A 19,607-nucleotide genomic window follows, 5' to 3' on the forward strand; every position below is an offset into this window, starting at 1 on the left:
TTTACCAGCGGATTCATGCTGGAGGGAAGCCTTATAGTTGTGATCAGTGTGGGAAGAGTTTTGCTTGAGATTTCACCGTGACCAAACACCGACTTATACACACTGGAGAGAGGCCTTATAGCTGTGATCAGTGTGGGAAGAGCTTGTTTCAACAATACAAGGTGTGTATTCATGTATTCAATAGATCAATAAATATATTCCATTATCTGCTCAACAACGTCTGCTTATGACATTAATTATATGTTTTAAAAAAATCTAATAATCAATTTTTAAAAGGACCATAGTCCTCTTGTATAATTAGTTTGCTCCTAAAAGATGTTCACATATTTATTTTAAAACCTTTCACCAGGTTTTAGTGTAGCTGATGGGACACATAGAAGTACAGAAGATATAGGACTATTAGTGTCGTCAAATTAAGTTGTTGAATTTATTTTAAAGGATTTAATTTGTGATATCTTTGAACTTTCCTTATTGTGTATTAAGTTTGCTCCAGAAAGATGTTCACACTTTTATTGTGAATCGAATGATGTGTTGGTTGTTAGGAAGAGGCATCATGGGGGCAGGAAGCCAGCTCTGCCCATCAGTACCTGTAGGTCATGTCAAACACAGACCTCACACTCTTCTGTTTCCTCACAGCCAGTAAGGTCTCCTACCAAACCTCTCTCTCTTCACACTGGAAATACACTTCATAATATCTTATACCTCAACAGTCTACTGTTTATTGGTGATTTGTTGTGTGGAACGAATGCTTGCATGTAAATGTCATTGTAAAACATACATACGAATGTGGTTTCATGTTTTCTTTTACATTGCTGATTGGATATATAAAATATGTATTTCAAAAAAAATGTTTAGTTGAATTCTGTAGAAGAGACCAGGATATGTTGTTACCCTGTGTCCCAATACTCAGTGTTATAGTCCTGGTCCTGAGAATAAAACAGGTTTAAAACAATCAACAGAGAAACACGTGTCTTACAGTGCTACACATCTGTTATGATAGAGACGTTTTCCTGCTTAATGGATGTATCAGGTGTAGTTTTTCACCAGTTATAAAATGTGTTTGTTGTCTCTTTATGTTTCTAGGCTGCAGGGAGGGAGATGCAACAACAGCCTTGAGAACATCTGGACTCAAATAGAACTCTGTTCCAAGTTGCTGTCAGGTAAAAGTAGACGATAGCAGACAACAGGATACTTTTGGAAAGGGGTGTTGTTGAACATTTTCTTGACTTTACTCAATCTGTATAGTTTTGGTAAAATCTTATCGAGGAACTTTCTGAAGTAAGATTAGCCTGGGACAGCAGGTAGCCTAGTGGTTAGACCGTTGGGCCAGTAACCGAAAGGTTGCTAAATCGAATCCCCGAGCCGACAAGGTAAACAACTTTAGTTCTGCCCTTGAACAAGGCAGTTATCCCACTGTTCCTCTACCGTCATTGTAATTAAAAATGTGTTCTTATCTGACTTGCTTAGTTAAATAAAGATGTGAGACGTTATGCTGTCATAACGTAATCAAGTTTGGATATTTCAATAGATGTTTGATTGCTCTGGTCTAGGGGTGCATCAGTTGCAGACTTGAGACAGGAATTCTCCCCCTGCAACCCCCCCCTAATCCTTATCTGAACTCTGTGAGAACATAGTAACTGGACTGTATGTAGCCTACCCATTTCTTGTCTTAGTAAGAAACACTGAAGAAAACAATAGCTTCCACGATGGATCCGGTAAGTCTGGTTTACTTTTAACAGTATAGGCCTGCTGTGCTGTGCTTTGCTTTTGTTTATTTATTGTATACAAGTTATATACATAGACAGAAGGGTGTTAGTTATAAATATAGTATATTTGACTGTAGTTTAGTTAAGAAGAAAGACTTACACAGTGGTGTGAAGTACTTAAATAAACAATATTTTAAAGTACTACATAATTCGTTTTTGGGGGTATCTGTACTTTACTATTTATATATTTGAAAACTTTTACTTTTCTACATTCCTGTAGAAAATGATGTACTTTTTACTCCTTAAATGTACTCGCTACATTTTGAATGCTTAGCAGGACCGGAAAATGGTTCAATTCACACTTATCAAGAGAACATCCCTGGTCCTCCCTACTGCCTCTGATCTAGCGGACTCACTAAATACAAATACTTTTTTGTAAATTATGTCTGAGTGTTGGAGTGTGCCCCTGCCTATCCGTAAATAATTTAAAAAACAATACATTTGTGCCTTCCGGTTTGCTTTGTATAAAGACATTTTAATTATTCATACTTATACTTGAACAATTACATTTACCTTTGATACTTAAGTATATTTAAAACCAAATACTTTTACTCAAGTAGATTTAACTGTGTGACTTTTACTTGAGTCATTTTCTATTATGGTATCTTTACTTTGACTCAAGTATGACTATTGGGTACTTTTTCCACCACTGGACTTACGTTTATTTTTGACCGGAGAATTACTTGTGAATTAGGTTTGATGCACCCATTTCAAAGACTTGCATAAATATCTGATATTTCCTATCTGTGCTGGTAGTGAACAGCAGCTGCCATTGTATCAGCAGCGAAAGACCGGAACATTTAATTCCCAGACACTCCCTCACGAGAGAGAGGCCTGTTGAGATCCTCCCTCTTTGTGCATCTGTTCCAAGTGGCTGCCAGGTAAAAGTAGACGATAGCAGACAACAGGATTCTTAGTGAAAGGGGTGTTGTTGGACATTTTCTTGACTTTACTCGACTTTTATTGATCACGGAAAATGTTATCCAGGAACTTTCTGTGGTAACACTAGGTTACATGAGACGTTTATTTGTTCTAACTTACGTTTGGATATTTAAATAGATGTTTGATTGCTCTGGTCTAGGGGCGCATCAGTTGCAGTCTTGAGAATCGAATTTTCTCTCGGCAACTCATTACTAGCTGTCATTATCCGAACACTACAACAAAGTTGTCAAACTGTACCCTACAACATTTCATGCCATACAAAGAAACAATGGCTTCCGCAATGGATCAGGTAAATCTGGTTTTAACATATGCCCGCTGTGTTGTATAAAATGTCTAGGACTAGTTTTCATCACCTTTTATCCTCCACATTCCTGTGTTCGGTTTAAACTGCTGGACAAAAATAAACATGATTGTAAAACTTGTTAGGATATTTTTTCCCTCAGCAAAGTAACGTTAATCTACAGCTATATCATGTTTGGAAATCTGTCATATTATCTAATATATCTCTACTTCCTCCCAAAATGTGCACTTGTTCACCTCCACTGATTTGAAAGTCAGATTATCCATTATATGACCAGATACTCACTCTGACAATGAAAATACATATTCTTCATTGGGGTTTATCAGTGGTTGGCATCCAACTTCATGGTACATTACCTCACCTACTGTACTGGAGTGTGGGCCAGCAACTAAATCCTATCAACTTTATGGTACATTACACCACCTACTGTACTGGAGTGTGGGCCAGCAACTAAATCCTATCAACTTTATGGTACATTACACCACCTACTGTACTGGAGTGTGGGCCAGCAACTAAATCCTATCAACTTTATGGTACATTACACCACCTACTGTACTGGAGTGTGGGCCAGCAACTAAATCCTATCAACTTTATGGTACATTACACCACCTACTGTACTGGAGTGTGGGCCAGCAACTAAATCCTATCAACTTTATGGTACATTACACCACCTACTGTACTGGAGGGTGGGCCAGCAACTAAATCCTATCAACTTTATGGTACATTACACCACCTACTGTACTGGAGGGTGGGCCAGCAACTAAATCCTATCAACTTTATGGTACATTACACCACCTACTGTACTGGAGGGTGGGCAACTTCCTATGGTACATTACACCACCTACTGTACTGGAGGGTGGGCATTACACCACCTACTGTACTGGAGGGTGGGCCAGCAACTAAATCCTATCAACTTTATGGTACATTACACCACCTACTGTACTGGAGGGTGGGCCAGCAACTAAATCCTATCAACTTTATGGTACATTACACCACCTACTGTACTGGAGGGTGGGCCAGCAACTAAATCCTATCAACTTTATGGTACATTACACCACCTACTGTACTGGAGGGTGGGCCAGCAACTAAATCCTATCAACTTTATGGTACATTACACCACCTACTGTACTGGAGGGTGGGCCAGCAACTAAATCCTATCTCCCAGCCCCGTTCTCTTAAAAGTATCAATATTTACGACTGTATCTAACAATGTTCTTCTTATTAAACTCAATTCCTGCTCGCACACGCTGGAGAGAATCCTTACTCCTGTCTTTGTGGTGTCAGAGAAATGCTATAGGAAGAGAGACTTTTCAAACAATATATTTATTGTAAGATATGCAAAAATGAAGCAATCAACCATCACTAAGAATAGTCCGTGTTGAAAGCTCAATGAACAGAGCTGTCTTTTGCCTTTTATTGAAAGTACATCCTTTTTTAAAATCTTTGACAGCTAGCAGATGTTCAGAAACAGGCACTGGAAACAGATTTGTACGAAGTAATTTAGCTCGTCTGTGTAGATCATGATGGCTGATATCGCCACCACTCACTGTTCCTCCCTGCACTTCCCACATAGCTACATTCCTGCTGATTGTAAACAGCGGAGGTCACATACTGTGGTAGCACCCAAACAGCTCATACATCTGTACGCTCAGAGTTATGACTAAGTCACACAAGACAAGCCTGTATCAGCAAAGAATATTAGCATATAACAATAGACAATTCCCTCAGTAATATAGTAACATATAACAATAGACAATTCTCTCAGTAAAAACAGTATAGTATGTCTAATTTAACAGTATAGTAGAATAATATAACACGATATTATTAAAATGACCACCACAGTGGAAAGAGTCAATGATAAAACACCAGAAAGCAAACGTGTGTCACAACTTCCACCGACGTTGGTCCCCTCTTGTTCGGGCGGCGTTTGGCGTTCCACGTCACCGACCTTCTAGCCATCGCCGATCCACTTTTCATTTAGTCTTGTCTTCCATCAGTGATGACTCTTGCACTGAGATGCTGAACCTTAGAACGCTACGCCACTCAGGACCAATCTATTACACCATCCATCCATCAGACTAGAACAGACCTTCAGGACCAATCTATTACACCATCCATCCATCAGACTAGAACAGACCTTCAGGACCAATCTATTACACCATCCATCCATCAGACTAGAACAGACCTTCAGGACCAATCTATTACACCATCCATCCATCAGACTAGAACAGACCTTCAGGACCAATCTATTACACCATCCATCCATCAGACTAGAACAGACCTTCAGGACCAATCTATTACACCATCCATCCATCAGACTAGAACAGACCTTCAGGACCAATCTATTACACCATCCATCCACCAGACTAGAACAGACCTTCAGGACCAATCTATTACACCATCCATCCACCAGACTAGAACAGACCTTCAGGACCAATCTATTACACCATCCATCCACCAGACTAGAACAGACCTTCAGGACCAATCTATTACACCATCCATCCATCAGACTAGAACAGACCTTCAGGACCAATCTATTACACCATCCATCCATCCAGAACAGACCTTCAGGACCAATCTATTACACCATCCATCCACCAGACTAGAACAGACCTACACATAGTCTGTGTCTGAAATGGCATCCTATTACCTATATACTGTCAGGTGACATTCCAGATGCAGCCATCCTCTCTAACAGTTAGAAGCCAAACAAATTATGTCAGGGACTCCAAATGTCATTAAGTCGCTATTGTGGATTGTCGACCCAATGACGTCTCACAAATCATCATCGCCATGGTGATGCTCCATGACATCATTTATTTGGTCGGTGGAAGTGTTGTAGAGGAGTGGGTGTAGCAGTACTACACTCTAAGAAAAAAAGGTACTATCTAGAACCTGAAAGGGTTCTTCGGCTGTCCCCATAGGAGAACCCTTTGAAGAACCCTTTTGTGTTTCAGTTAGAACCTCTTTGGTTCCAGGTAGAACTCTTTAGGGTTCCATGTAGAACCCTTTCAACAGACCAGATGCTTTTTAACTTTCTGTGGAGAAACCGAACCCGTCACATTAGGAAACTGTTGCATTGAACACATGAGTATGGTGGGCTGAATTGTCTGGACATTCCTACCTTAAATAATACTTTTAAGATCAATTTGATAAAACACTTCCTAAGAAGACCTACTTCTATGTGAAACCTTATTCCCCATCATGCATTTTCTCCTTTTGGTGGCCTTACCTTCATGTTGGTTTGCTATTGACAAAGTTCCAGTGAAACTCTGCTTTTCATCAGCAGGTTTTCTAGTCATGATCCTTCATTTAGAAGTATAATTTCTCTCCACAGTATATTATATCTGGAATAATCAGCACATATTGTGTAACAATAAATCTTTGTTTTTAGAATATTGGTTCAGAAATAATATCCTATCCTTATCACTTGACAAGATCCCTATTTCGTCTAAAGAGTTTATAATTATTTTAGTCTCCATTCCCTCAGGTGTTGCTTTATTATTCAGGAACATGTGAAGACCCTCAGAACCTTCCTTCAATTACAGCTGTTGACTCAATAGTAGTAAAGATTTGTTCTTGTTTTGGTCCATTCAACAACAGAGTGATACTTTCCTTGTATCAACAGGATTTTGTATCTCTCTATATACCTTATGTCATGCCTTATTGGAATTGTTTTATTCATTATATTTGTTGTCTCACACAAACGTACTGACTAACACAATTAAGGATGTTTATTATAAAATTATCAATTTATATTATCCTGCCAACCACCATATGAAGAAGTTTTTAAAAAGAAACACATTCAAATTGTACCGTTTGAAATTACCACCCAGAAACCGTGTTGCATCTTTTTTTTATGGTATTCAAGTAAAGAATCTGTGGCAAGACATCAGTAGATTTATAATGGAACATATTCATGAAGATTTTACACAATTATGGAGAGATGTACTGCATGAATACTTTACCTACGATATAAATAATTTGGATAGATATTTTTCTTCTTCGTTCACTCGCCGTACAGTAGGTGGCGGTAATACTCCAATTGGTGTAGTCTGCCATAAAACCCTAAAGAAGAACAAGACAACAGGAAATTGTTGACGAGAACAGCTTGGGTCGAACAGTTCATATCATACAAGAAACAGTATCTTCCACAATGGATCGGGTAACTCTGGTTTTAACATTATATGCCCGCTGTGTTGTATAAAATGTCTAGGCCTAGTTTTCATCATATTTGAACCTCTACATTGCTGTGTTCTGTTTGGAGCGGCAGGTAGCCTAGAGGTTAGAGTGTTGGGTCAGTAACCGAATCCCGAGCTGACCAGATAAACATATGTCGTTCTGTCCCTGAACAAGGCAGTTTAACCAACTTTGTATGTATTATGGATCCCCATTAGCTGCCAAGGCAGCAGCTACTCTTCCTGGGGTCCAGCAAAATTAAGGCAGTAAATACAATCATGTTTAGCCAGTTATGGTAAACTGTAGCTCGTGTCGTGGAAATATTTGGGTAATCACATTTCACAAATACTGGAGACTGTGAGTACAAGTAGATTTTTTTATTACTTCATAATTGTTGGTAAAATTATGATTAAATGACTGAACAAATCATTTTAAATGGAACTGTAACTAAGTAAACTTATACTCTGTTTTATATCTGATTAACAATATGAGTTCATAAGATGTGATTGTGTGACACAGACAAGGAGTAATTAAAGTTAATGAACACCATTCCAACTAGGAAGAAAGAAGTGGACTGTGTAAACAGATAAGGTCGTTAACCTATGGTTGAACCGACGAAACTGACCTCTGGGGTTTTTAGATAAGACAGTGAGTGCATTCCTAGGTTTTCTATTAATTAGAACTGTCATCTAAGTGGTGATTGATAATGTTGAGGGGTCAAAAGTTACCTGGGAGTGTGTTGTAAGTTAGAATGAACTTTTCACCTCACTTTGTCCCTGTCGAGAGGAGGGGTTTCTGTTAAGCAATGAAATGACGTCATGTTTTGTATATAAACTGTTGCTCATGGAGCAGCGCGCTCCGAGAATAAATTCTGTTACCTATTATTAAAAAGACTGGGCTCCGTCTATTTTATGCAAACAAGAATCTTACAAATTCTAATAAAATAGTTTAAGGGTTTTCAATTAATGAAAACACATTAGCATAATTAAATTACAGTAACAATAATAAAAGCAGAGCTGGAATCATGAAAACGACTGCCTTCCAGTCTTGACACAGAATATTTATACATTTGTCCTTCTTACTTCACACTCATCTTAAGTCCTCTTAATGGCTTATCACCTGTTGCATTTAGCCACCGTTATCATATTGCCTTCATATTAGGACATGCAACCTGTAGAGTCACATAAATAGTTTTAAACATGTAGGACCACAGCAACAGACCTTGGTGTAGCAGTATAACTTTAGACGGTCCCCTCGCCCATACCCGGGCCCCTCTGCACACATCAACAACAGTCACCCACGAAGCATCGTTACCCATCGCTCCACAAAAGCCGCGGCCCCTGCAGAGCAAGAGGAACTACTACTTCACGTTCTCAGAGCAAGTGACGTCACTGATTGAAACGCTATTTAGCGTGCACCGCTAACTCAGCTAGCCGTTTCACATCCGTTACATTGGCACTCTATAGGATTAACCAATACATGACATCCTGCTGACTCTACTGAAAGGGGAACCCCTGTTCTGGGAAAAACCCAAGAGGTGTAACCATAGTTGGCCATAACAGTTACAAGAATAACCATGTGCTTGTCTAATGGTGTCCAAAGACAGAGAGCACATAGATGCACTAGTTTTGCTGGCTCCTTCTGAAATAAATAATTGCCACATATGTACTGAACAATTCACAATACTAGCTACCTGATAGGAGTGCTGGTGTTGGATTTTCCAGTTCCTATACTGTTTTCTTAGAAGTAGTAAGCAATCGATATGGACTTAACCATTAGTATATGTGTAAGCAGAACCAATGTGTATGTGCCACCTGAGTCAATATGCACCTCTATTATGGGCGGCAGGTAGCCTCTATTAGGGCGGTATGGAGCGGCAGGTAGCCTAGTGGTTACAGCGTTGGGCCAGTAACCGAAAAGTTTGCTAGGTCGAATCCCCGAGCTGACAAGGTAAAAAATCTGTCATTCTGCACCTGAAAAGGGCAGTTAACCCACTGTTCCTAGGCCGCCATTTTAAATAAGAATATGTGACTTGCCTAGTTAAATTAAGATTACATAAAGAAATGGACCATCTTGGCTTTGTGCTAAGCCATGTAATAAAGTCTATATAAATGTAATGTTCCGGTATCCTCGACGTTAGCTTACGAGGTACATTGATAGCTTTAGGTTGGTTGTTTTTATGTTAAACTTCCAAGATTTACACCAAGGACGTTGCCTCTCGGATCATCACTCTCCCTCGCTTGGGCAAGGGACATTTAAGGCACTCAGATGTAAAACGTAATTCAAGGGTTGAGGGTTTAGCCGAGGGCTGTTGAGTTTGAAACGCAGCTGGAAGGCAATCAGGAAGATGCTAGATCAGGTGGGACCATTATAGTCAATGAGAGGGCAGATATGCGTGTTGCCACAAAGTCAAACGTCTATCGTATTTGTATTTAAGTTTAGGCATAAAGGTAGTGTTTTCAATGTTAGGGTTAAAATCACATTTAAAAATATCAGTTGTAGAAATGGGTGTGTTCTATGGCTTTGTTTGTGGTAACTCGTGACGACCAGGCACTACTTCCATACAAAGTGTTTTTTTTTCTCAAAGTTGCCTGGATGTGACGTGTCCTACTTTTACCAATACACTCCTAACAACCTACTCGTTACCAATACACTCCTAACAACCAACTCGTTATCAATACACTCCTAACAACCAACTCGTTACGAAAATGTATATATGATCAAATAAGCCAGAAGCCAGATTTTGGGCCCAGTTATCCCTCTTGCTTCTCCTCTTCCGTGTTGTTTGATAGGAAATGACTGGTATAAGAAATATGGCGGAAACGAGCCCATATCCACCAATCCAACGTTCTTAGATTTGTGGCTTATAGTGAACGATTGAACATTTCAGGTAAAAGGGGATATTCGAGAGATGCACCCAAATCAGAGGTATAGACTGAATTAATACAATATTTGGTTTAATGATCAACTGTAAAACTTATTGCGGCCAACAGGACAAAGCTAGCCCGTCCCCCTCCACCCTCCAGGAGTCCCCAGGTCGACTGCCTCTCCGTACTTTACTGCTGGTTCTGGTCGACTGCAGGAAAACACCGGGGCAGAGTGGAACTGAGAGAGGAGAAGGAGAAGAGGAACATGGAGATATGATTTCATTAAGTAAGAACCATGTGGATTAGATTAGTCTGCTTCTGTAACACAATTAATTGGTTAATTATATATTGCTGACAATATCTGGTCGTTCCACCTAATTTTGAGAAGCTCCCCCCAAAACACTTTCAGATTTCACCTAATTTTAACATTCTTTCATGAAGAGCACATGTTCAACTTCATAAAAACATGTTTTCCCAAGAGGTTATATGAAAATACATACTGTACTAAGTGCCAATGTGCTAAATAAAGTAACAGGGGACAACTGAAAACAACAAAACCACTAGTTTACATTGGTAAAATTAGTCCTTTAAATCAGCCACAAATGTGCTTATGACAATGGAAGTTGACAGGGTTAATGGAAGCTAGTTTTGTTCCACCGGGAGTGAACATTGAATACAAGCTTCAATTCTACAATATCAATTTATGGGTAAAATGGTTCACTTGCTCAGTTTTCTACAGAAAACACCAGAGAATTGATAAAAAGACTAGAACCAGCTTACCTGCCTTTGCTCTATAATTGGACTATTTGATGTTCGATGTTTCTTTTGCCCAAAAATGTAAGGAACCGTTTCACCATATTACAACATGGGTTGACCTTAAAATGAGGGACAGACGTAAATTAATTACTAATTAAATGAAATAAATAATGTTCAGAAATGACTGTCAAAGTAACCAAATAACTAGGGCTTTAGATGCACACTCATAATTTCCTATTAAACTGATTATGGCAGTAGGCTGGGTGTGTTATTAGTCATGGAAACATCTTACTCTGCTGATCTTAATTGGTGTGAGGTCATAACTGAAGTAAGGATACACCTTTAAAAACACCTGGTTTTCTGAACAATCTTTAGACTGATTAGGACATGTAAACACTTTAATCAGAGTTATAGAGGTGTATTTAATCTGTGTATGTTCTAACACAAGCAGCACAAAACATTATTTTGACCGAATGCAGTGAGTTCAGGAAACTGAAAATATGCAGCTTAGAAATAGTTTGCACAAACAAAGCTTATTTTTCCCTATTGCTTCATAAACCACAGTGGCTGTGGTAGAAAGTTTATTTTGATTGGCCATTTTCTGCGTTTATCAAAGTCCCTTGTCCATGTAAACAGGTTTATTAGAGAGGTTGTTCTTTCAAAGCATGTCAACGATTTAAAATGTAATACTGATGCACAATTTCTACTGGAAAAATATGAAAGGGACCCAAAAGGCCTTAATTTCATGGAAGGACCCATCTGTTTACGGACTCATATTTGCAAAACCTAACTATTCAATGCCTTTTGTTTCACAGGGGACATCCCTAATCGTTGCTCTCTAAGTGGGAGGGGCTTATCATCTGGGGAGCCTCAACAACATCATGATGCTGACAAGAAAGAGCAGAGTCTCTCCAGATCAGAACACCTCAAACACCAGCATAGAGGTACAGGGAAGAAACCTCACCACTGCTCTGTCTGTGGGAAGAGTTTTGCTAAACAGGACTTGACAAATCATGAGCAAATTCACACTCTAGAGCATGCATCTAATACCTTAAAATCTCAGAGAATTCATTCAGGGGAGGGACCTTATACCTGCTTTGATTGTGGGAAATACTTAAATCAGTCAGGAGCCCAGACTAACCACAAACACACAGGAGTGAAGCCTTATAGCTGTGATCAGTGTGGGAAGAGCTTCAATCATTCAGGATCCCTGACTCTACACCAACGCATACACACAGGAGAGAAGCCTTATAGCTGTGATCAGTGTGGGAAGAGCTTCAATCAATCAGGATCCCTGACTCTACACCAACGCATACACACAGGAGAGAAGCCTTATAGCTGTGATCAGTGTGGGAAGAGCTTCAATCATTCAGGATCCCTGACTCTACACCAACGCATACACACAGGAGAGAAGCCTTATAGCTGTGATCAGTGTGGGAAGAGCTTCAATCAATCAGGATCCCTGACTCTACACCAACGAATACACACAGGAGAGAAGCCTTATAGCTGTGATCAGTGTGGGAAGAGCTTCAATCATTCAGGAAACCTGACTACACACCAACTCATACACACAGGAGCAAGCCTTATAGCTGTGATCATTGTGGAAAGAGCTTCAGTCGATCAGGAGACCTGATCAAACACCAACGAATACACACAGGAGAGAAGCCTTATAGCTGTGATAAATGTGGGAAGAACTTCAATCAATCAGGACACCTGACTGCACACCAACGCATACACACAGGAGAGAAACCTTATAGCTGTGATCAGTGTGAGAAGAGTTTCAGGACGTCAGATCACCTGACTGTACACCAACGCATACACACAGGAGAGAAACCTTATAGCTGTGATCAGTGTGAGAAGATTTTCAGGACGTCAGATCACCTGACTATACACCAACACATACATACAGGAGAGAAGCCTTATACCTGTGATCAGTGTGGGAAGAGTTTCAGGACGTCAGATCACCTGACTAAACACCAACGCATACACACAGGAGAGAAGCCTTATAGCTGTGATCAGTGTGGGAAGAGCTTCAGTCGATCAGGATCCCTGACTACACACCAACTCATACACACAGGAAAGAAGCCTTATAGATGTGATCAGTGTGGGAAGAGCTTTAATCATTCAGGAACCCTGAGCGAACACAAACGCATACACACAGGAGAGAAGCCTTATAGCTGTGATCAATGTGGGAAGAGCTTCAGTCGATCAGGAGCCCTGACTACACACCAACTCATACACACAGGAGAGAAGCCTTATAGCTGTGATCAGTGTGGGAAGAGTTTTGCTCGTTCAGGGTCACTGATAAAACACCAGAAAGCACAAACATGTTTTCTTTCATCTCCCTTCTCTCTGGCACCGGGTCCAGATCCCTAAATAAAGTTTAAATAGAAAACATCTTGTAAACAGTCATCCATCTCCCATTCTCTAACACTTTAGTATGTCTGATTGCCATGGTAACATGTGTAGCATAATATGTAGCTCTGGATCCATTTGTTACAAGCGTCTTGGAGTAGAAGTGCTGTGTGTGTGGTAGGGTGGGGGAGGAGGTGTTCAGAGCTATCTTTTAGATTTTGGGACTGCCCCGAAAGAGCTCCTGACCGACGTGTACTATGGTGCATTACATTTGTTGGAATCTCTCCAGCTGGCTGATAATAAATAATTATTAATTTAAGTTTGACTGAGTCCTTGGTAGTAATTTCCACGACACGTGTATTCAATACAAAAACACATTACATCCTTTATCTTATGTCGCACTGCATGAGGCAAATGGTGGTCACACCAGATACTGACTACCGTTTTTTTTAAGGTATCTGTGACCAACAGATGCATACAGTTGAAGTCGGAAGTTTACATACACCTTAGCCAAATACATTTAAACTCAGTTTTTCACGAATCATGACATTTAATCCTAGTACAAATTCCCTGATTTAGGTCAGTTAGGATCACCACTTTATTTTAAGAATGTGAAATGTCAGAATAATAGTGGAGTGTGATTTATTTCAGCTTTTATTTCTTTCATCACATACCCAGTGGGTCAGAAGTTTAGATACACTCAATTAGTATTTGGTAGTCCAGAGCTTCCGGCGACGGTTCCCAGTCCAGAGCTTCCTGCGACGGTTCACAGTCCGGAACCTCCTGCGACAGTCAACGGTCTGGAACCTCCAGCGACGGTCAACGGTCTGGAACCTCCAGCGACGGTCAACAGTCTGGAACCTCCAGCGACGGTCAACAGTCTGGAACCTCCAGCGACGGTCAACAGTCTGGAACCTCCAGCGACGGTCAACAGTCTGGAACCTCCAGCGACGGTCAACAGTCTGGAACCTCCAGCGACGGTCAACAGTCTGGAACCTCCAGCGACGGTCAACAGTCTGGAACCTCCAGCGACGGTCAACAGTCTGGAACCTCCAGCGACGGTCAACAGTCTGGAACCTCCAGCGACGGTCAACAGTCTGGAACCTCCAGCGACGGTCAACAGTCTGGAACCTCCAGCGACGGTCAACAGTCTGGAACCTCCAGCGACGGTCAACAGTCAACGGTCCGGAACCTCCAGCGACGGTCAACGGTCCGGAACCTCCAGCGACGGTCAACGGTCCTGAACCTCCAGCGATGGTCAACGGGAACCTCCAGCGACGGTCAACAGTCTGGAACCTCCAGCGATGGTCAACAGTCTGGAACCTCCAGCGGCCGGCCGGAGTCCCGGGCCCCTACCCTGAACCGTGGTCCAGTTGTTCTCTATTTTGGTTAGGCAGCCATTTCCCCACTGTGTATTGTGGGATCTTATTTATGTGTAGTTGCCTGTCAGCAATTCATCTACTTCACGTTCCGTTCGTTCTTTATTGTTTTTGTGCGTTTCATTTAATAAACATGTGGAACCCATATCACAATGCGCTTTGGTCCGAATGTTCTTACGACGAACGTGACACCAAGCTGTTTAAAGACACAGTCAACTTAGTGGATGTAAACTTCTGACCCACTGGAATTGTGATATAGTGAATTATAAGTGACATAATCTGTCTGTAAACAATTGTTGGAAAAATTACTTGTGTCATGCACAAAGTAGATGTCCTAACCGACTTGCCAACACTATAGTTTGTTAACAAGAAATTTGTGGAGTGGTTGAAAAACAAGTTTTAATGACTCCAACCTAAGTGTATGTAAACTTCTGACTTTAATTGTATCTGTATTCCCAGTCATGTGAAATCCATAGATTAGGGTCTAATTCATTTATAACAATTGACTGATTTCTTTATATGAACTGTAACTCAGTAAAATCGTACAAATGTATGTTTTGTTGAGTGAAAAAATTATAGAATTAACTAATTGCATAAATGATTGGGCCTACTACTGTTTTAGGTGTTTTGGGTCAGAACTGTCAATGTGATTTACACCCATCAGAGTATCTGTGCTGTGAAGGGCTCAACAGTGGAACTGCCCTGCACATATCAACATCCAAGTTATCATGTAGTCTCAGAACCAAACTGGTATATCCAAGAGAAATGTAATGAGGCGCCTAAAATCCTGAGCTCGGTCCAGAGTATGCAGGTCGTGCTGAGTACCTCGGAACTAAAGAGAAGGACTCACCCTGAGAATCACAGACCTGAGAGAGATTCAGCTGAGTACACATTCAGATTTAAAACACAGTATGCAGAATGGTGGTACAGCTTCCCTGGAACAACTCTGACTGTCGCAGGTAATATATCATATTTACTACTATAACTACTAATAGAGGTAATATATAATATCTTCTACTACTATAACTACTAATACAGGTAATATATCATATCTACTACTAACACAGGTATTATATCATATCTACTACTATAACTACTAACACAGGTAATATATAATATCTTCTACTACTATAACTACTAATACAGGTAATATATCATATCTACTACTATAACTACTAACACAGGTAATATATATATATATACTACTTCTACTACTATAACTACTAACACAGATAATATATAATATCTACTACTAACACAGGTATTATATCATATCTACTTCTACTACTATAACTACTAACACAGGTAATATATAATATCTACTACTAACACAGGTAATATATAATATCTACTACTAACACAGGTAATATATAATATCTACTACTACAACTACTAACACAGGTAATATATAATATCTACTACTACAACTACTAACACAGGTAATATATATCTACTACTTCTACTACAATAACTACTAACACAGGTAATATATCATATCTACTTCTATAACTACTAACACAGGTAATACATAATATCTGCTACTAACACAGGTAATATATAATATCTACTACTAACACAGGTAATATATAATATCTACTACTAACACAGGTAATATATAATATCTGCTACTACAACTACTAACACAGGTAATATATAATATCTACTACTACAACTACTAACACAGGTAATATATAATATCTACTACTACAACTACTAACACAGGTAATATATAATATCTACTACTACAACTACTAACACAGGTAATATATAATATCTACTACTACAACTACTAACACAGGTAATATATAATATCTACTACAACTATTAACACAGGTAAAATATAATATCTACCACAACTACTAATCCAGTACAATATCATATTGCAAGTTCTAATAATTATTATTCAGAGCTGCAGGTGAAGGTGTCTTCCTCCACAGAGGAAAAGAAGAGAACACTGACCTGTAGCACCACCTGTCTTCTGACTGACAACCCCAACCTCACCTACATCTGGTACAAGAACGGACAACATCTCCATGACCTTACTTCCCAACAATACTCCTGTAATACTCTAGTGGTCGGGTGTTACTCTGCAGACAGTTACTCCTGTGCTGTAAAAGACCATGAGGATTTTCTCATGAGGAGTCTGAACTCACCTATAATAATCATCTTAAGTATCAATCATTAAGGCCTGTGGACCAATAGTAGAACATGTGGGGAAAACAGACAAATCTGTGCACTCTTGGATAGTAACACTAGTAGGAACTATACAGTATAATAGAAAAGGTAGAAAATGGCTGATAGTATGTTATCTTGTTATACTGTTTTAGAATTTACATTTTTGAAATTAATTTTAGAATAAGACTGTAATGTAACAAAATGAAAAAGTCAAGGGTTCTGAATACTTTCTGAATGCACTGTGAGTGTCTATATATTTTATTCATTTTAAATTAACCAGTCCTATACGTCTAAAACACTTGAAAATAGTCTCATTATCGTTTGAGGAATTGATCAGATACATTTAGTTTCAGGTGTTCATGGTCAGAGCTGTTTGAATGTGACTCACACCAAGAGGAGTATCTGTGCCTTGAAGGGGTCAACAGTGGACATTACCTGCACGTATAGACATCCCAGCTGGCATAAAGTCACAGAAATATCCTGGTTCAACAAATGGGAGACTGGAGTTACTACAGATCTAATCCAGGACCCAGAGTATGCAGGTCGTGTGAATTACCATCCAACTACAGACAATGACTCCACCCTGAGAATCACAGACCTGAGAGAGAGTGACTCTGCTGAATATAAGTTTAGATTTACAACAACGGAGGTAAAATGGGGAAACAGCTTCCCTGGAATAACTCTGTCACAGGTAATACTGTCCTTACAGTATTATATCATCTAGTCTAAGTCATTATCTCATTGGTGGAAATAATGATGATTGTGTTATTTTGTCTTCATTTACCCCTTTTCAGACCTGCAGGTGAAGGAGACTCCTGGCACAGAGGAAGGGAAGGTGACACCACCTGTCTTCTGACTGACAACCCAAACCCCACCTACATCTGGTACAGGAACGGACAACTTCTGTCATGTAATATTCTGATCAAGTGAGAGACTTTGTCATTTCTTCAAACAATCATCTTTATTCAATATCGATTAATTATTGCAATAATGAGGTTGGTCGACCCAACACCCTTGAGTGTTGGACCGAGTAACCCAACTGATAATTAGAAATCAGATGTTATTCAGGACTTTAAAATTCTTAGGCTGGTTCGACCCCTCCTTAGTTTCCCAGAGGATGAGAACAAACAATGAGATGTTTGTTTTATTCCTTCAGGCTATCTCTATCTCATCCATAGAATGCAGGCTCAGTTAGACCGGAGACATATGTCTCACATGCACCAATAATGATAGAATGGAATATGACTGTTTGCTTTTTTATCACCAAGACATCAATAAATTGTCAGCTTCAAGCTATCTCTAGTAAAACCCATGTCCTTGACTGGCTGCAGGAAGCTAGAATGGAGACCATACATAACAGCATTAACTTCTTGCATCGAGCCATCCCGGATCCGGTATCGTGACTACAGCCTCAAGCTCATTACCATAACGCAACGTTAACTATTCATGAAAATCTCAAATGAAATGAAATTAATATATTTGCTCTCAAGCCCTTTTGTTAACAACACTGTCATCTCAGATTTTCAAAATATGCTTCTCAACCATTGCAAAACAAGCATTTGTGTAACAGTATTGATGGCTAACGTAGCATTTAGCGTAGCATTTAGCGTTAGCATTCAGCATGCAACATTTTCCACAAAAACCATAATAGCATTCAAATAAAATAATTTACCTTTGAAGAACTTCAGATGTTTTCAATGAGGAGACTCTCAGATAGCAAATGTTCAGTTTTTCCTGAAAGATTATTTGTTTAGGACAAATCGCTCCGTTTTCTGCGTCACGTTTAGCTACGAAAAAAAACCTGTATCCAGGATTGTGTAAATCTATCAGCAAGCTCATTAGCATAACACAACGTTAACTATTCATGAAAATCGCAAATTAAATTAAATGAATCTATTTGCTCTCAAGCTTAGCCTTTTGTTAACAACACTGTCATCTCAGATTTTCAAAATATGCTTCTCAACCATTGCAAAACAAGCATTTGTGTAACAGTATTGATGTCTAACGTACCATTTAGCATTAGCATTCAGCATGCAACATTTTCCACAAAAACCATAAAAGCATTCAAATAAAATCATTTACCTTTGAAGAACTTCAGATGTTTTCAATGAGGAGACTCTGTTAGATAGCAAATGTTCCGTTTTTACAAAAAATATAATTTGTGTCGACTAATCGCTCCGTTTTGTTCATTGCGTTTGGGTAAGGAAAAAATAATAATTATAAGTCATTAAAACAAACTTTTTTTCCAAATTAACTCCATAATATCGACAGAAACATGGCAAACGATGTTTAGAATCAATCCTCAAGGTGTTTTTCACATATCTATCGACGATAAAATCCATCGTGGCAGTTTACTTTCAATTCTGAAGAAATGGAACGCGCATGGACTTACAGATTACGCACACAGGACACCGGGCAGGACACTAGGTAAATGTAGTCTCTTATGGTCAATCTTCCAATGATATGCCTACAAACACGTCACAATGCTGCAGACACCTCGGGGAATATACAGAAACCGCAGGCTCATTCCTGGCGCATTCACAGCCATATAAGGAGACATTGGAACACAGCGCCTTCAGAATCCGGGGCATTTCCTGTATGAAACTTCATCTTGGTTTTGCCTGTTGCATTAGTTCTGGGGCACGCACAGATAATATCTTTGCAGTTTTGGAGACGTCAGAGTTGTGTCTTTCCAACTTTGTCAATTCCATGCATAGTCGAGCATCTTTTCGTGACAAAATATTGCGCTTAAAACGGGCACGTCTTTTTATCCAATAATGACACAGCGCCCCCATAGGTTGAAGAGGTTAATAGGACAGAAATGTCTTACTATTGTTAGGTATATATTATTAACTATTAATATCAAACAAATAAGGTAAATATGTCA

The 19,607-nt window shown here is 39.5% G+C and overlaps 1 long non-coding RNA gene and 1 pseudogene across 1 annotated transcript; one reads left to right on the forward strand and one right to left on the reverse strand.

Annotated features, from left to right (window-relative positions):
* The first annotated feature begins 1,558 nt into the window (after positions 1 to 1,558).
* On the forward strand, positions 1,559 to 13,485 carry LOC118375027 (zinc finger protein 883-like; annotated as a pseudogene).
* On the reverse strand, positions 1,728 to 9,138 carry LOC127932401 (uncharacterized). The gene is made up of 5 exons (XR_008145143.1): positions 8,410 to 9,138; positions 7,917 to 7,964; positions 5,575 to 7,077; positions 3,882 to 5,530; positions 1,728 to 3,618 (listed from the first exon to the last, which is right to left on the reverse strand). It is a non-coding gene; the product is annotated as an uncharacterized LOC127932401 (long non-coding RNA).
* Positions 13,486 to 19,607: the final 6,122 nt, after the last annotated feature.

This window comes from Oncorhynchus keta, chromosome 10 (genome assembly GCF_023373465.1).
Source record: "Oncorhynchus keta strain PuntledgeMale-10-30-2019 chromosome 10, Oket_V2, whole genome shotgun sequence".
Classification (NCBI taxonomy): domain Eukaryota; kingdom Metazoa; phylum Chordata; class Actinopteri; order Salmoniformes; family Salmonidae; genus Oncorhynchus; species Oncorhynchus keta.